Raw genomic sequence first — 17,884 nt, forward strand, 5'->3', positions numbered from 1 at the left:
TTTTAAAATAAGGATAACACCTCTAACTATACCCATTCCCCACCTTCCTGTAGATAGTAAGTAACTAGGCGTGGGCTGGTAACACCTGTGGAGCTGATATCTCCACATATCTCATTTTTCAGTCACATTTTTTTTAAAGCAAACTGGTTTTCTCAGTTTACAAACTGCCTCCATAAAGAGGGAAATTTCTACCTGCAAGAACAACCTTCCCTCCCCTGGTGTGACTGAACTGAAAGAAGACCCAGGATTCATTCTGGTGAGTATCCCCTTCCCACAGGGGGCCACAGTGAGGTTAGAGTCCCCTCTTATCCATATGAGAAGGGAACACGGGTGCCTAGAGAGACCTTCTTTTTCTCCTATAGTATGCCAGAAAGTCTTCTTGTTCCTGGTCTTTGCTTTCCTTTTCTATTTCAGTTTCTCCTTTCTCTTCTTTGTCTCTCCTACCCAGCCCCACCTTCTGTCTCCCCTTTTGTATCTCCTCATCATTCTCCATTGCTTTATTGCTCTTCCTCTGACTTTCTTGTGTCACTGTGCCTTTCTTTCTGTCTTCTTTGTCTTTTAAGTAAGATCCTGCTTTAAACATATGGTTTAGAGTTATTTGTTCAAATTTAGGAAGCTTTGAGAGAATCCTCATCAAGGGCACCAAGGCTGGCCTATTCCTGGTGATATGAATGGTGTGGGGAGGACACAAAGACCAAAGTGCACCTGCAGCTTGGGTCAGCCTAAACTCATGGTGGATTAGTCAATGTGAATTAAAGGAGGGGTCTCTGGATAGGCTCAAAAACTAGATCTAAGTCCTGGTTCAGCTGCTAGTATGTGCAAAACAGGCTGGTCACAGCCTGCTCCTAGATTTCTAATCTCTAAAATGGAGGCTGGACTATGCAATCTGTAAGGTAATTTCCCATCAGTCAGAATCTCCTAAAGAATGTAAAATCTCATCTGCCTGCCAATTTGCTGGAGCCTTATCCCACTTTAGGTGGTCACTGTTACTGGAACCAAAAACAAAATGAAAAAAAAAATTACTGCTCCTGTCATCAGGATGCAAGTCCTAAGGAAATCCCCTAAAAGGGAGATGGACCTCAACTTGAGCTGTGAGGACCCTTGATATCATTGCAGAAAGGAATTTAAGGACAGAGCAAAGTAAGATGCAGATTGATTTTTATTGAGAGACAGTAAGAAGTACATACTCTAAGAGACACAGTAGAATGCAGGTGTTGGAAAGGAATGTGCTAGCTATATCTCAGGCATGTTTAGGCATGTAAATCTATAGTACAGGGATATGATCAAAGAGGGGGTTTTTAGTGCCCCTTTGGATTGGTAACTGACTCATTGACCACCAATGGAATGGTGATAATTTTCTTTTCTTTTTTGGTTTTTAAAGGCTATGCTTTGTGAATTTAAACAGTACTACATTGGTGTCCTTATGGATAAGGCCTAATAATTGCCTAAATAGTGTTGTTCGTGATCAAGGTAGATGAAAGTGACCTTTATATCTGGAAATATAATCCATATAAAAATGGACTTTAAATCTTGGCTAGTCTTGTTTAGTCCTGCATGCCTTCTTTCTACCTATCCTGATACCTTCTGTCCTAGTTTACTCTCACCACATTCCACTGTGCCCTTTACCTATATCCATCTTCATCCTAAAGTTCATGAGTCAGATTCTGTGCCCATGTCCCCCACAAGACACTGAACACTTTTAATATTAACTTTTGAATCCCTAGTATATAGCCCCTGACAGATGTAATGTGAAACAAAAATCACAAACAAGCCAGGCACGATGGGGCATGCCTGAAATCCCAGCAACTTGAGAGGCTGAAGCAGAAGGTTCACAAATTGAAGGCCAGCCTCAGCAATTTAGCAAGACCCTAAGCAATTTAGTGAGACCCTGTCTTAAAATAAAAGCCAAAGAAAAGGGGGCTGAGCATATGGCTTATTGTTAAAACACCTCTGGGTTCAATCTCCAGTACAAAAAAAATTAAAAATCACAGAGATAGTTTTCTTCTGGTGCAGAACAAACATAAAAACTGAGATTTCAGATTAGAAACCCTGCCCAGACATTGGAAGGATTAACAGATTGATAGCCCTTTCTCAATTCCATGGATGATGATACATGGACCTTCTTAGTTGATGGAGCAATCTACCTGGTTAACTCCCATAACAATTGAGACTCTAGCATGTTAACTTATGCAACCCCCACAAGCAGACTGCGTCCTCTAACTTCTTACAGGGACAAATGGCATCCAGCCATCTGAGACTGAGCAATAAAATGTCCTTGATGCCCTTGCTGTTCTATTTTGCTGATTTTGGAACTGAGGCCATTATTGAGAGGGATTGCAGAGTGGGATGGAGAACATTCTTATTATGCCACTAGAGTGAAATTCTTGGGCCCCCACCAAACAGATCAGAGCAAAAGCATTTGCCAAGGTTTGTTTTAACTAAACAAGAACCAAATTTGGAGGTTTCAAGATGATCAGATAGGTCCTAGTTTCCACCACCAACTATGCCTGATGATTTTACTTCATATGCTTCTAAATTTTGTTGTCTACAAATGTTGTACTTGTCTTTCCAACTTCTGTAAGAGGGGAACAAAACCTCTGCCAGTATGTTTGCCCAATGATTCATATTGACTCCTTGCAGTTCTCCAGACCAAAAAAAAAAAAAAAAAAGAAACTTAATTGCTGTGTTTGTACTTATGCCATTTGTGTATCTGTTGGCATCCCTAGAACTGTTCAAACCAAAAAGCATTGCTCCAATTTGGCCCTGTCTTTCAAATACCTTTTCCTGCATGCCTCTTAGGATCACTGGACACAACTTCCTGGAAATGAACTTTCCCAGCACCATCAAATTTCCCCTGAACAATGGGGAACACTGACTCCTGAACTACATTCTTTAATATGGTCTTCATCCAGTGAAGATTGCTTTGTTGGTGGAGCAATCTGCCTGGTTAAACATCTTTAGACACTAGATGAAAAGGGGAAAATGATAGATTAAAAGTCAGAATGGCTGCAGAATGGCCAAAGACAAAACAAAAATCCTTTTGTCAGCTTTAGAGGCTTGCTGACAGGGACAAGTTGCTACACAGACATTGTGTCAAGAACTGAACATAAACAATTTTTGGTACTTTATCAGTGTGCTGAAGATCTGAAAGGATGCCAGAGTGAGCATTCTGTTCTTGGTATAGATATTTCAAAGGACTTGAAAAATTTGTAACCAACCTGATTCACATTAGTTTCTCACCATTGCTCAATCTTTGCTTATCTCCAAAGAATGCCGATGGGGAAATAAATTCTGATATTCCTCTTCATTTTTGTTATAAAAATCTCAGTCCTGCCTCTTTTCATGGGACCATCCACTCAGTTTCCAACCTGAACTTCTGTATTCTGATTTGCAAATCTATTCTGCACCCAAATAAAGCTGCTTTGCTTTTATTTTAACCTCATTTGTGAATTTTGGCTCATACTAGGATGCTGAAATTTTTTTTTATTTTTTCTTTTTATTATTTTGTAGTTGTAGATGGACAGCATGCCTTTATTTTATTTGTTTATTTTTATGTGGTGTTGAGGATTAAACCCATTGCTTCACACAAGCACTCTGCCACTGCGTTATGGCCCCAGCCTCTGAAAAGTGGCTTTTTATACTTTTAGAATTAATGAATTCAGTGAATGCATAACAATAACTGCTTCATCCTCTAAATTCCTGTACCACACGCTGAAGTAATTGCATTCAAGCTTAATCACATTCATGCTGTACTTAGGTCTGTCATTTTTCATAAATTTCTTAAGGGCAGGAAAGTACTCAATTTATCTTTGATTCTCCATCATCTACTATAGCACCATATAATATATTCAATAAATTATTTTTTTAAAATTAAGTAGTAGAACAAATAAACAAAATAAAATAGAGAATATTACTCCTTGACAGAAACAATCCAGGACTCATTGGAACCTGAGAAGCTGGAGAAGGGGGGAATCTGGAAGTAAAAGAATCTATTTATCACAGTATGAAAGCACTGTATTTCAATATTTAACAATTGATAAGATCATCCTGCAGCCTAATGAATATCAGCTCTGCATATAAAGAGCCCTTAGTTTACTGATCTCTCTTATCACATTTCCTCTATGTGATTGCATTTATTTTTTATGGTAGTGGCTCTTATCATTATGATGATTCCCTAACCTAAATCTTTAGCTCAAAGAGGCCTCCAGAGCACAACTATGTAACCAGTTTAAGAGTTGGTTTCTCCACTATGATGTTGATATGGGAGTTAAAAGCATTGGTTCTAGGGCTGGGGTTACAGCTCACTTTGTAGAATGCCTGCTTTGCATGCACAAGGCCCTGGGTTCAATCCTCAACACCACCAAAAAAAAAAAAAAAAAGCATTGGTTCTAGAACCAAGTTGTTACAGAGCCATGGACAAGATAGACCTGATTTATCATGTATAAATTACACATATGATATTACTAATATTTTGTAAGTAATAAATAATACATGTAAAGCACTTAAAAGAAATTACAAAGCATACATGTTAACCATTATATTAAACTCAATGTATGATAACTGAATCAATTGTCTTCCTCTATGCCCAAACCCTGTAGTCCTCCTTCTCAATAAATTACTCAATTATGCACAAACTTAGGAATCACCTTTTTTTATTCAAATGTTGCTTTAATTTTTTTTATCTTTTATTGATATTATTTTTTTAAATACAAGACAGCAGTGGAATGCATTACAATTCTTATTACACATATAGAGCACAATTTTTCATATCTGTATATAAAGTATGTTCATGACAATTTATGTCTTTATACATGTACTTTGTTTTTGTTTTTGTTTTTGTTTTTTGCATTACAATTCTTAATACACATATATATCACAATTTTTCATATAGGAATCACCTTTAAAGCCTCCTATACTTCTATTTCCACAAATAATTTAAAAGTCCTGCTATTTTAATCCTTTAAATAGTTTTATTTTTATATCTAATCAGTCCCATCTTTGACAGTCATTACTTCCTACTAGTATCAAAATATTAACCTTTGTGGTAATCTTCTACAAATGTATTAAAAAATACTGAAAATATATAAAGAAAACAAAAATAGATTCCTTGGAAACTCAAGGAACCAAGACACAGTCTTCAAGGATCCCACTTTTGTCTCATTCCCTAACTTTTCCTCTTTGGATCCTTCTGTTTAGTCCCCTTTACTGCTTCTTTAAATGTTGGAATGTTACTTAGTGCCAGGGCACTTTTTCTTCTCTCCCATACCTTCTTCCCAAGAGACCTTACAAGTCCCATGCCTTCAAATACTGATGGCTCTCTAATTAGTATCTCCAAATTGGACCTATCCCTTAAAATATACACCCCATATGAGTCTAATCACCATTTTCACTTAACTTTCTACTATATATTGTAACCTAAGTAAGACCCCAATCTGTTCATGTAATAAATCTTGACCATCTAAAATCATGGCACCATCATTAATCTATTTGCTTGTGCCAGAATTCTCTGTATTTGTTTTCAATCACTACATAAAAAATTATCAATTTAGTAGCTTAACATACTAAATATTGCCTAATTCATTGTAAGAATTGAATATATTGCTATCATCATCATCATTAATCACCTTTCTAATTAAATTTCATGAATGATGCAAAATTATTAAATAAATTATGTAAACTATTTTAAAAAATACTAATTAACTATTTTAGTTTGGTCAGGAGTCTAAATATGGGTGGCCTGGATCTTCTATTCAAGATTATAAGAGGCTGCAATATAAGTATCAAAATGCTGCAGTTCTCAACTCAAGTTCAAGGTCATCTTCCAAAATCATTTAAATTATTATAATAATTCGGTTTTTTGTACCTATAGGACTGAGATCCTTATTTTCTTGCTGGCTGTTAGCCTCAGATCAGTCTCACTCCCCAGAGGCTGCCTGAAGTTCCTTAACATGTGACCCATGCAGGCAGTTTACAACATGCTTCCTTCTACATAAACAGAAGTCCACCTGCTGCTGCTTCTTATCTCTTTTAAGAGCATAGCTTATTAAGTAAAGCCTCCCAGTAAAACTTTCCCTTTGTCATCAAAGGTAACATAATCACAGAAGTGATGTCTGGTCATATTTATGGATTCTGCTCACATTAAAGAGAAAAAGATGATACACAGTATGTATACCAGGGGGTGAGAATCCTGGGGAACATCTTAGACTCCTGTCTACTACATTATTCTTTAATTTGCACTTTCCTTTATATCCCATAACCAAACCATCAATAATTCTGGCTGGTAATGCTTACAATGTAAAACCTAAATATGACCATTGTTCATTATTTCCTTACTATACTCTCAGTCCAATTTGCCATTATTTTTGGACCTTTACAATGCTTTCTTAATGTTTACCAGTATTCTTTCCATATTTCAGTGTTCTTTGATTGCTTCCCATTACATAGAAGAAAACCCCAAATCCTTACATGACCTAAAAAGATGCTATATGAATCACAGCTTTCTGACGTTCATCTGTTTTGCAGTTTTGTTCCAACCACACTGGCCTTTATTCTAGTACACAAAACACAAAATTTGATTCTGTTTTAGGCATTTGCCTTGTCTCTTCCTTATTCTTAGATGGTTCTTCTCTCAGTTCTTCACATATCAGCCTTCTTATCTCCTTTCAGGTTTAATGTTAACTATCACATCATCAGAGTAGTCTTTTCCCAAGAGTCCCTATCCTCCATTTCATGGTAGTATTTCACCACATCATCCTATTCCATCGTCTGAATAATCAGACATAATCATACTAATATTTCTATTGTTTTTCTACTGTTTTTCTCACATTTCCTTCAACATCCTACCCTGACCTGATATGAAAGTATTCTGTGGGAAGAAATCTTGTCTCTATTTTTATAATTGAGAATCCATCACATGGATCATTTCTTGTTGCACTGTGTTAAAATATTGCTTAATGTTAATTTGGCAATGAAAGCAAAAAGTTTAAATATATAATTGGTGATTTGGTGGTGAGAAGGTGGGGCAAAAGAAGCAAAGTTAAAGATCTTTTGATTTTTGTAACCATTAAGTAAAAGCGTTTTATATAAACTGAAGTATACATAATAATGAGTAATATCCATTGGTGTATTGGGAAAATGGTGTATTGGGGAAATGGTGTTTCTTGAACTAGAAAGACTTGTATGTATTCTTCTACTCACAAACTTATCTTACTGTACTTAGCTTTAGAGTTTTTAAATCTATAAAATAGGATAATACCTCTTTATTTTCTGTTACAAATAAATAAGATAATTATGTTGCACATCTATCATAGTAGTCAGGATGTAATTGATGCTCGGTATATTGCTTATTTAGATAAGAGTCCTTGCTACCTAGCAGAGGGAAATAATTGAAAGACACAGAAAATTATAACAAGTGTCATAAGAATTACGAGAGTTGAAAATTAGATAACATCACATCTTTGTGGGAAAATCAAAAGAAACATTAGAAAAGAGATGTTTTATTGTAGCTTCAAGAATACTCAGGGTTTTAATGGGGAAGATGGGGTGGGTTGGAGAAGACAGCAATATTACTGATAAAAGATGGTGATAATGGCTTTAATTTCAAATACTTACACACCTAGAAAAGTTATTTTTCAGCTTGGGACAAAGTAGAAGAAAATGAGAGTAGGAATCACAGGAGAAGGGTAAAGATTCTATTGAATACCAAGAAATCAGAGAACTAATTTTTGCTATTCCTATTGTTTGTCCCAATTTTCATATGCAAATAAAATCTCCTAAAAAAAACTGCCTGCCCACCCAAGACACACAAGAAATACAAGCATGAGTATCTTCATCTTTCTGTTAAACTTTCATTCATTGTAACTGCTTATAATTCACTTACTTCTTTACTAGGAAATAAGTGTCTACTAGGAAATAACATACATTCCACTCCATAAGATCCCATCTCATTCCATTCTCCACAAACAGATATCATCTAATAGATAATCTTGGGAATTCTAGGGATACAGCAAGATTGTGGGGAAAAGGGAAGACAGGTAAGTTGTTCTGAATCTTTGACAAATATCCTCTATGTAAGGAATATATACCATAGGCACATCTTCTGAGGATCAGGGTTTATTTTTGTTTTTCAGCAAAACATTACTGATCTCCCCTCTACTTCTCTTTTTCTGACTTCTCTTCAAGCACTTGCCTCATGTAATTCCCATCATTCATGAGATAATTCATTTCAGGTCAGTAACTTCAAGGACATCATTTCCTCAGGATTCAACTGTGCAGAATGGAAAGCACATCAAAGGCATTCCTTCTTACCATCCTTGAGGACCTCATCGAGGAGGAATTGTCAAAGTTCAAATTCCGACTGACAAGCATACCTCTTGCTGCAGGATATGACCACATTCGTAGGGGCACTCTGCAGCAAGCAAACGCACTCACACTTGCCGACCTATTGATCCAATATTATGGGGAAGAATACTCGAAGACTGTGACCCACGAGGTCCTGAAAGCCATAAACCAGCGCAGCCTGGCAGAGAAGATCAGCAAATTCATAGAAGAATGTAAGTCTAAAACTAATCCACCCCTTCGTTTGCCGGACATGATTCAGGACTTTCCCTGAAATCTTCATTGTAATTAATTCCACATAGACATGACAGCATCATTTATAAAAGGAGCTATGTTTCATGCTGCTTTATTAAAAAAATAATTTACTGAACTCAAATGCACATAAAATAAAATTACATATATATAATATATACATATATTACTTTATATATATAGTAGATGGACACAATACCTTTGTTTTATTTGTTTATTTTAAAGAGAACAATTCAATGGCATTTAGTACATTCACAATGTTGTGTAAATATCACCTGTCCAGTTCCAAAAAATGTCCTTTACTCTAAAGTTAAGCCCCTTACCCATTAAACAGTTTCCTCCCTTTACCCTCCCTACTCCTCCCAGACCCTGGAAACCATAAATCTGTGTTCTGTATATTTATATGTATTTATATATTCTGGATATTTCATATGAATGATATCATACAGTGTGAATTTTGTGCCTAGATACTTTCACTTTAGTATGTTTTTGAGCTTCATTTACATTGTGACATGTATCAGCACTTTATTCCTTTTATGTGTAGATAGTATTCCATTTTAAGTATTTGCCACATTTTGTTTTCCATTTGATCTGTTTCTACCTTTTGGCTAAGGAAAATAGTGCTATTATGGCAATATATACATACAAATAACTTGTTTGAGTACTTATTTTCAATGTTTTGGGGTGTATACTTGGGAGTAGAGTTGCTGAGTTATATGATAATTTTATAGTTAATGTTTGAGGAAACACCAAAGTGTTTTCCATAGTATCTGAACTGTTTTGCATTATCTCCAACAATGTACAAATTTCCTAATTCATTACCTCCTCTCCAGCACCTGTTATTTTACATTTATTTGATTTCATGCATCCTAATGAGTTTAAGTAGCACCTAAATGTGGTTTTGATTTGAATTTCCCTAATAACTGTTGATGTAGAGCATTCTCTAATGTGTTTAATGGCCATTTTTATGTCTTCTTTAGAGAAATTTCTATTTAATTTTTTTGCTCAATTTTTTTGGAGGGGAAATTACCAGGGATTGAACTTAGTGGCACTCGACCACTGAGCCACATCCTCATCCCTATTTTCTATTTTATTTAGAGACAGGGTCTCACTGAGTTGTTTAACACCTCACTTTTTATTTCAATATTTATTTATTTATTTTAGTTGTAAGTAAACACAACACCTTTATTTCATTTTTATGTGGTGCTAAGGATTGAACCCAGGACCTCACACATGCTAGGTGAGCGCTCTACCTCTGAGCCACAACCCCAGCCAAGCACCTCGCTTTTGCCAAGGCTGGCTTTGAACTGGCGATCCTCCTGCCCCAACCTCTGGAGCTGCTGCTATTACAGGTGTAGGCCACTGCACCTGGCTCTTTTGCTCTTTTTTAAAATCAGTTTGTTGGGGGGTGGGGGGCTTCTTGTGGGGGCGTTGTTTGTTTGTTGCTATTGAGTTGTAGGAGATTCTCATATATTTTAGACATTAACACCTTATCAGATAGTTTGTAAATAGTTTCCCCCATCCCATATGTAGTCTTTTCACTCTGTTATTTTCTTCCTTTGCTGTGCAGGAGCTTTTTAGTTAGATGTAGCTCCATCAAGCATAAACATTCATCTTCCTGTTAAACTTTCATTCACTATAACTGGCAATCCTCCTGCCCCAGCCTCCCATACCACTGGTATTACAGGTGTGGGCCACTGCGCCTGGCTCTTTTGCTCTTTTTTTGTTTTCACTGCCTATACTGTTGCTGTCACATCTAAGAAGTAACTTCCAAGACCAATGTCAAGAAGTTTTCCACTTGTGTTTTCTTCAATGAGTTTTACAGTCTTGGGTTAAGATGTCTACATTAAGTGTGTGTGATTTCCAAAAATACAAATAACCCAATCAATAAATTCGCAGAAGAACTAAACAGACATTTCTCAAAGAAGAAATACAAATGGCCAATAAATACATGAAATATTTCAACATCTCTAGCAATTAGGAAAATGCAAATCAAAACTACGGTAAGACTCCACCTCACTTCAGTCAGAATGGCATCCTCAGCTTTAAATGAAATACTGAAATTTGAAGTTTGAATAGGATTTATTGGATATCTTTTTTATTTAAATATTAATGGAGTAGTTATAAGGACTGCCTAAAAATGCATTCAAGACAAGGAATTAAAACTTCAAAAAATATATTGAAATGAATAAGATTAAATACATCTTATTAAAATACATGCTCCAAGTGTTCAATATAAGAATCCTAATGAAAAAAAAAATCTTATAATAGGGAGGGAGAACACTCTATCAGCAATGCCCCAATTACTCTGAAATGATTATTGTTGTTTTTGTGCCATTTTTATATCTGACATCACAATTATTTATGTCAAACTGTTGGTTCCAAACTAGTGGTTGTAGATGAGGAAAAAGCCTCTTCATGCTTTCTTAATTGAGAGATTAATTAACATTATCTTCCCTTCAAAGCTGGATCTTCCACTGGAAAGTGTGACAAAAAGCCAAACAAGAGGAAACAAGAGAATGAAGCAGGACCAAATGAGGAAAAGCAGAATCTAACCGTTTCTAAGGTTTGTAATCAACCCTGGGGCACATATGCTTGCCCTAGAATGGAGTGGAGTGCCTAGGTCATAAGGATGGTCTACATCTTGGAGACTTACTAACTCTAGTAGTCTACTGTGTACCATAGTCTTTCCAAGTTGGCACCAACATGCCTCCAAGTTTTCCTAGAGAAGAGCAAGGTCCCAAAGAGGTCCATCTCCCTCTTCATTTCTGTATTACTATGAACACATTTCTTTATTTTTATGAATCATTTCTCTCCAAAATTAGAATAATAATAATAATAATGTGAGATTATCAAAGTCAAAAGTTACTGAATAAAGTTCAATTTATTTTCCTTTCAGTTTTCCTCACTAGTTACATTTTTTTTCTGCTCACATATTCAAAATTTCTTTCTGTTACCTTAATATGCCCAACTTTCACACATCTTTGCCTTGACTTTTCTGTTCTCTTTATCTAAGATGCCCCCACCTACCACTCTTCTGACTGAGAAAAATCCATTTCATTCCATAATAAAACTCGCACAAGCATCTTTCTTATGGTAGGTTCCTTCCTATTTCTTCTTAGACTCTCTTTTCTTCCTATCAACTTTCATGATGATCTGCTACAAAAGTCGAGTAGTCTTCTCACTTTTATCTACCAAGAAAATCTAGTCACTTTTTCAAATGTGTTTCCAGTGCATTTGTGTTTTAACTTGCATAACAGTGAAGTATGATTGACTACATGCTTGTTTAAAACTCTCATTATTAAGTTTTAAGCCTTTCAAGGTTGGATTCTGAATTATACTTCATCCCTTGGTCAGCCCATTACCTAGCACATAGAAGGACTCAATTTATTTTTGGAAAGCTAGAGAATATATTCATGCATGAATAAATTATAAGTTTAACTAAGTCTCTTTATTGTAGAGTGTCAATAGCCATTATCATTGTTTGTGTTCCTTTCTAGAAACTTAAAAAATTCTTTAACCCAAAGAAACCATCCAGCGGATTTACTCCTCTTCCCAGAGATATTCAACAATGCAATGATAAAGAAGTAACAATTAAAAATCAACGCTTTCATGACTTGATCAGGAGGCTTAATCTAGAGTGCTATTATCCCAAGAAGATGTCTAAAGTCAATTATCTTTTGATAAATAAGACCTCCTTCCTTGGCAGTCAACCAAGAGCTGAGGGGGAACTACCACATTGTTTTTTAGAGAAACTCTTGGTATTAGATTACCATTCAAGGTACCTAGTTTACAGAGGTAAGATAGAAACAACTTCTAATGTATCCCAGACACTGAAAACTACAGAATCAGAGAGGAAATTGCCAACATTTGAAGACTTTTTCACTATCAAAGAAGCGCATTCAACCATAATACCAAATTGCATTCACCCAATGGACATACAAATGGCAATTTTTCACTGTGCAGATGATTTTACAAGACAGTATATGGTGACCAAACTTTCCATTTGTCAATTTGCTCTCCCATTTTTGGTTCCCAATCCTTGTAATCACCAAATTGAATTCCCTCTTTGGTCTCTTAGGCAAGTCAGGAGAAGCTGGAAAGAGGTGGAAAAAATAGGTTGGGAGAAAAAAAATAGGAATTATGATAATCAACTGATTTGCTGGCAACCTACCCCCATTGTATCTTTCATAAGAGTTGGAAATTCTGTCTCCACTTCCAAGTCACAGATTCTGAATTCACTCCTGAGTAAGGGCAAACATGACAATTTTTTTCACCATCATTCTAAGAAAGACAATAACAGCTGTCTTTTGATGGAAGGGGTTGTGGAAATATGCTGGTTCTGTCCAAGTGGAAGAGCTGAGGACAGATTTGAAAACTGTATTGCCTTCACCAGTCTCCATGGAAATGGTGAAATGCATGAGAAGCAAGTGAAGTTCTTGCTTGAGGTCTCCTCGGTTACTATACTCCTCCTATCAACTTCTGACATTGAAAAAATGAAGAGTTCCATTCTACCTGAATTTTTTAAATCACTCAAACCACTCATCTGTTTGTTTGAAAATGTAGAAAATATTGTGGATGAGAAGTGTGATCCTCACAAAGTAAGAATTGGTATCAAGAATCTAAATAAGGTAGAATTAGCTGACAAAATTACAGCTACATTAAAAAAGTTGCTGAAGGATTCTACATCTCCTTGCAGTTTGAATAACTGTGCCAACATTGCTAGGAAGTATGAATTTATAATTGATGAGGATCAAAGAGATTGTCAAGAAGCAGGAAAAAAGGCTGACATCATCATGGATCTCCTGGGGAAAGTGAAATTATCTCAGAGAAAAGAAAAATTGCTTCCCCTTCAGGGACAGCTATGGTATGATTGGTGCAAGAAGGATAAGGAATTCTATCAAGTGAGAAAAAAAGGGAACCGGAGCATTGAACAATACAAAAATGAGATTGAGAAGGAAAAGCAAAAAATACGCTGTGAACAGTATCACAAAGTTATTGACCTTAATAACCTAATGAATTCCCTTCTTGATGGTCTTCAATCACACCCAGAGACTCACATGGAGCTCTATTTTCTGCAAAGGCTAAGTATGTTCATGGAACAACTAAGCAAGAAAGACTTAGAAACACTCCACCAGAGGCACAGTTTCTTGTTGGCTCAAGTGCAAACAGAGAAGCAGAAGCAGTCAAAGACTGACTCTCTCAGACTCTGGGAGGCTGAATTAGCAGATGTTTCCAAAGAGATCAGTGACTCCACCCTAGGAATTGAGCACTTCCTGAGAGAGGTGGGCCAGATCTATGAAGCTCTGGAAGAAGCTTCCTCCCAAACAAATACACTATTTCTCTCCCTTCCCCAAATGGCTGCTGATCTGATGGTATCTGGGGCTCCCATTGAATTGATGGATGGAGATGCTTCATATGTGCCCTTGAAGTGGGTGGCAGCTGTTTTTGACAAGGTCTCTGAGAAACTTGGAGAAAAACGGGTGTTTGTTCTTTCTGTCCTTGGCTTGCAGGGCTCAGGGAAGTCCACATTGCTGAATGCAATGTTTGGCCTACAGTTTAGTCTCAGTGCTGGGAGGTGTACCCGGGGGGCCTACATGCAGCTTCTGAAGGTGGAAGAGATGCTCAGAGAACAGCTGGGTTTTGATTTTGTGCTTGTTGTGGACTCAGAAGGACTTAAGGTTCCACAGCTCATCAATGAAGCACAGGTTAAGAAAAATGAGTTGGCAACCTTTGTCATTGGACTTGGAAACTTAACTCTGATCAATGTTTTTGGAAAGAATCTTTCAGAAATGCAAGATATTCTGCAAATAGCTGTCCATGCCTTTCTCAGGATGAAACAACTGACTATCTCCCCAAGATGCCTATTTGTTCATCAAAATATAGAAGAAGTTATAGATACAAATCAAAATATGGCAAGGCGAAGATGGCTGCAAGAGAAATTAGATGGAATGGCCCTTGCTGCTTCCAGATATGAACAGTGCTCAGATGTATGCCAGTTCAATGATATCATTAAGTTTGATGTCAAGACCCACATCCATTACTTTGCTTGTCTCTGGGAAGGTTATCCTCCAATGGCCCCTCCCAACCCTTCTTATAGCCAAAATGTCCAGGAGCTGAAAAGCCGGATTCTTAACCTTGCCAAAGAAGAATCCAGGGGAAATATTTTAAAGTTATCAGAACTTAAAGTCCGGATACGGGATTTATGGAAGAATTTAATGAATGAGAACTTCATCTTCAGGTTCAGGAACACCAAGGAGGTTATGGTCATGAATAAACTAGAGACCTTGTACAACAGCTGGACCTGGGAGCTGAGAAGTCATGTGCTAGAATTGCAGAAACAGCTAACCAACCAAATTCAGAATGGAGAAGTGGAAGAGATCAAGAGAAGCTCAGTAGAGAAACAAGTGGTGGAAAAACATGAAACCATTAAGCAAAAATTTGAAAAGTATTTTCGAGAAGACACAGACAGAGATATATTAGCTCAGTGGAAAGGTAAATTTGAAAACAATTTGAAGACTCTTAAAGAGGAGCTTATAGTAGAACTAATGAAAAAATGTGAGGTTATGACTAGTGGAAAGAAAATACAAGATCTTTGGAATGAGCAAAAAGTAAAATTTGAACATATGTTCTTAGAAAAAATCAGGGGAATGGCTGTGTCCTCCAAGAGCATGGAGTTAGATGATAAGGAACTGAGGGATGTGTTCAACAAGATCTGGTCAGAGAACATCTCCATTCTACTACCTCCCTTATCCCCATCTGTTGAGGATCCTGATATTGAAATTGATCTAGAGAACATTCTGCTAGAGCATTTTAAACAGCATCCTAATATTGTCAACAAAATTAGGTACCGTAAAACAAAGAAAGCATTTTCTATCAATTATTCTAAACATGTTTTCACTTCTCAAAAGTCCCAAGCATATGGGTCTCCTGTGGAAGAATTTGAAAAAGACATTATAAAGAGAACAACTCAAATTATGAATGTGGTTAAAGAAATAATGCACATGAGAGAACAACAAAATGAAGGATACAGTTCTAGTTATTTCCATGAAATTCTACAAGTGATCCAAACTGAGACTGAGGCTGCATCTCAAGGAATCACATACTTGCTAACCAACAGATATAAATTAGAACTTGCCCTAGAGCTATTCCAACAGGCAGCAAACAGTTTTAAAAAGATGTGCACTGCATTCAAGATGGCAAACAACCCTGTTCTGTATCTGGAGAGCAAAAAAGAAGAATCTTTTACTAATTTCAAGTTGTCCTACAAACACTGTCAAAGCATTGATTGATTTTTTTTTCTGGTACAAAGATTTCTACTGCCTTATAAATTAGGATAAATACTCAAAAATCTTATTAGTTCCTCATCTGTCTTTTCTGTTGTATTTCCTTCTGTGATGAGCACTTTTGTAACACAGATAATTAAACCTAACTAATTAAACACATAGTTTGGATCTATTCTGGAAGTTTTAAAATTATTATATTATTCTAATTTCCATTTAGTAATTAACCTCTAGAACTGCTATTTTACCAAAAGTTTAAGTTGAATATTTGTTAGAAATAACACAAAACATGAAAATCACTTTTTGGTTAACCAACATAACAATGCAAAATTATAGAAGTGAAAAAGGAAAATTTAAGAACTAAAAATGTATTGAAACCCTTCAGAGCAAAAACAAATTAAAATGGTGCAAGGTAAATGAGAGAAGTGTGTTTCAGGTGATGAGAAGGCAAAGGTCTCTTGGCAGAAGTCCCAGCAGAGAACTGGATATCTTTGTATTAATATGGGCAACTAGCCTGGACATGGTGAAAAAACTATGTCAGGATTGCTGAATAATAGTGCGCACATACTGTGATACCAAGGAAAAGATAAAGGGAAATATGATTAAATGAGGGTGATACCATGATTCAACTGTAGAAAGTTTAAAGATAAAAGTAGGACTCAGAGTAAGATTGTATATAAAAATGTTGTATATGGACCTAGACTCTCTAATATCAAAATGGGTATAATGTCTGAATGGGAGACACTCCTTTCACAAACCACTGGAGAAACAGATAATTGTACAAATATTCTCTCTCTTCCATTTTAATTGAGCATGCTAGATAGGAAACTTTAAAATTACCTAATCCTAGACATGTGGTTAATTTAAAAACAATACAGGACTCTAGAGTAGAAGAAACTTCAAGAACTTTGAATTTCAATATGTTCAATACAGGGGCATCAGTATTCAAAATTCACTTTAAAAAGAAGTAAGAGATTCATGAAATTTAATAATCTAGTACCCAAGAAACAAACATCAGCCATGCTTCCATAGATATGAATAATTTAAGTTGAACAATATGCTCAAGAAGATTGGTTTGATCTATTTAGCTAATGATTCTTTTGTGAAGATTGGTTTGATCTATTTAGCTAATGATTCTTTTGTGTTTCTATTTTCAAAAATAAAACAATTTCCATTCATGTGAGATTGACACCAATAGATCTTTACTATGTTCCCACAAGGTTACTTAAATTCTCCTATTTCACCAAGTGCAACTTGGTGAAAAAAAGACTTAGATTGATCCAATTAAAAGCACTGATATATAATGCCAATATATCACTATGAAGACAAAACCATCACTGTATTACAAATGTGTATTCATGATATGACCAACAGAGAATGGCTGATTAACCCAATTGAGATACAGGGACCAGTGAAAATGGTGAAATTCTCATGGATTAGGATCACTAAAGACATCTTTCAGAGAACTAAAAATAAATAATTGTCTTTGTCAGTTCTTAAAACAAGATGCACAAAATTCATCAAGTGTGGTTTATGGAGAAATTACCTAGAAATATGTTAAGTCTTAATCCCAAGTTACCAGGAAACAAGCTGAATTTGAGTGGAGCTTTAAGCTACCCCAGCCTCTTTTGGAGCTTCAATAACCAAGGCCAGTTGGATTCTTTGCATCATTACAGACTCTATGCTTTAATGATCTTGTAAATTTTGGCTAGATGCCACCATGCTAATTGTAGACTTTGGCAAAAGCCTATGACTTCATCCAGGGCCAACCACTAGGATGTGAATTAGAAAACTAAGGTATTTGAGATATTTCACCACTTGAAGGGATTATTACCCTTTTACTGGGCTTTATCTTCTTCTATTGTGAATGAACATAAAATGTTTTGACATCTGAAATATCCATATGTTCTAGGTTATGACAGATCATCATTCCAACAGGGAAGAAAAATGTTTTAGTCAGCTTTTTTGTTGCTGCAACCAAAAGACCTGACAAGAACAATATTAGAGGCGGA

The 17,884-nt window shown here is 36.0% G+C and overlaps 1 pseudogene; it reads left to right on the forward strand.

The window, feature by feature from the left end:
• Positions 1-15,881, forward strand: part of LOC114078898 (interferon-induced very large GTPase 1-like) — a 60,219-nt pseudogene extending 44,338 nt beyond the window's left edge.
• The last annotated feature ends 2,003 nt before the right edge of the window (positions 15,882-17,884 follow it).

This window comes from Marmota flaviventris, chromosome 9 (assembly GCF_047511675.1).
Source record: "Marmota flaviventris isolate mMarFla1 chromosome 9, mMarFla1.hap1, whole genome shotgun sequence".
NCBI lineage: Eukaryota > Metazoa > Chordata > Mammalia > Rodentia > Sciuridae > Marmota > Marmota flaviventris.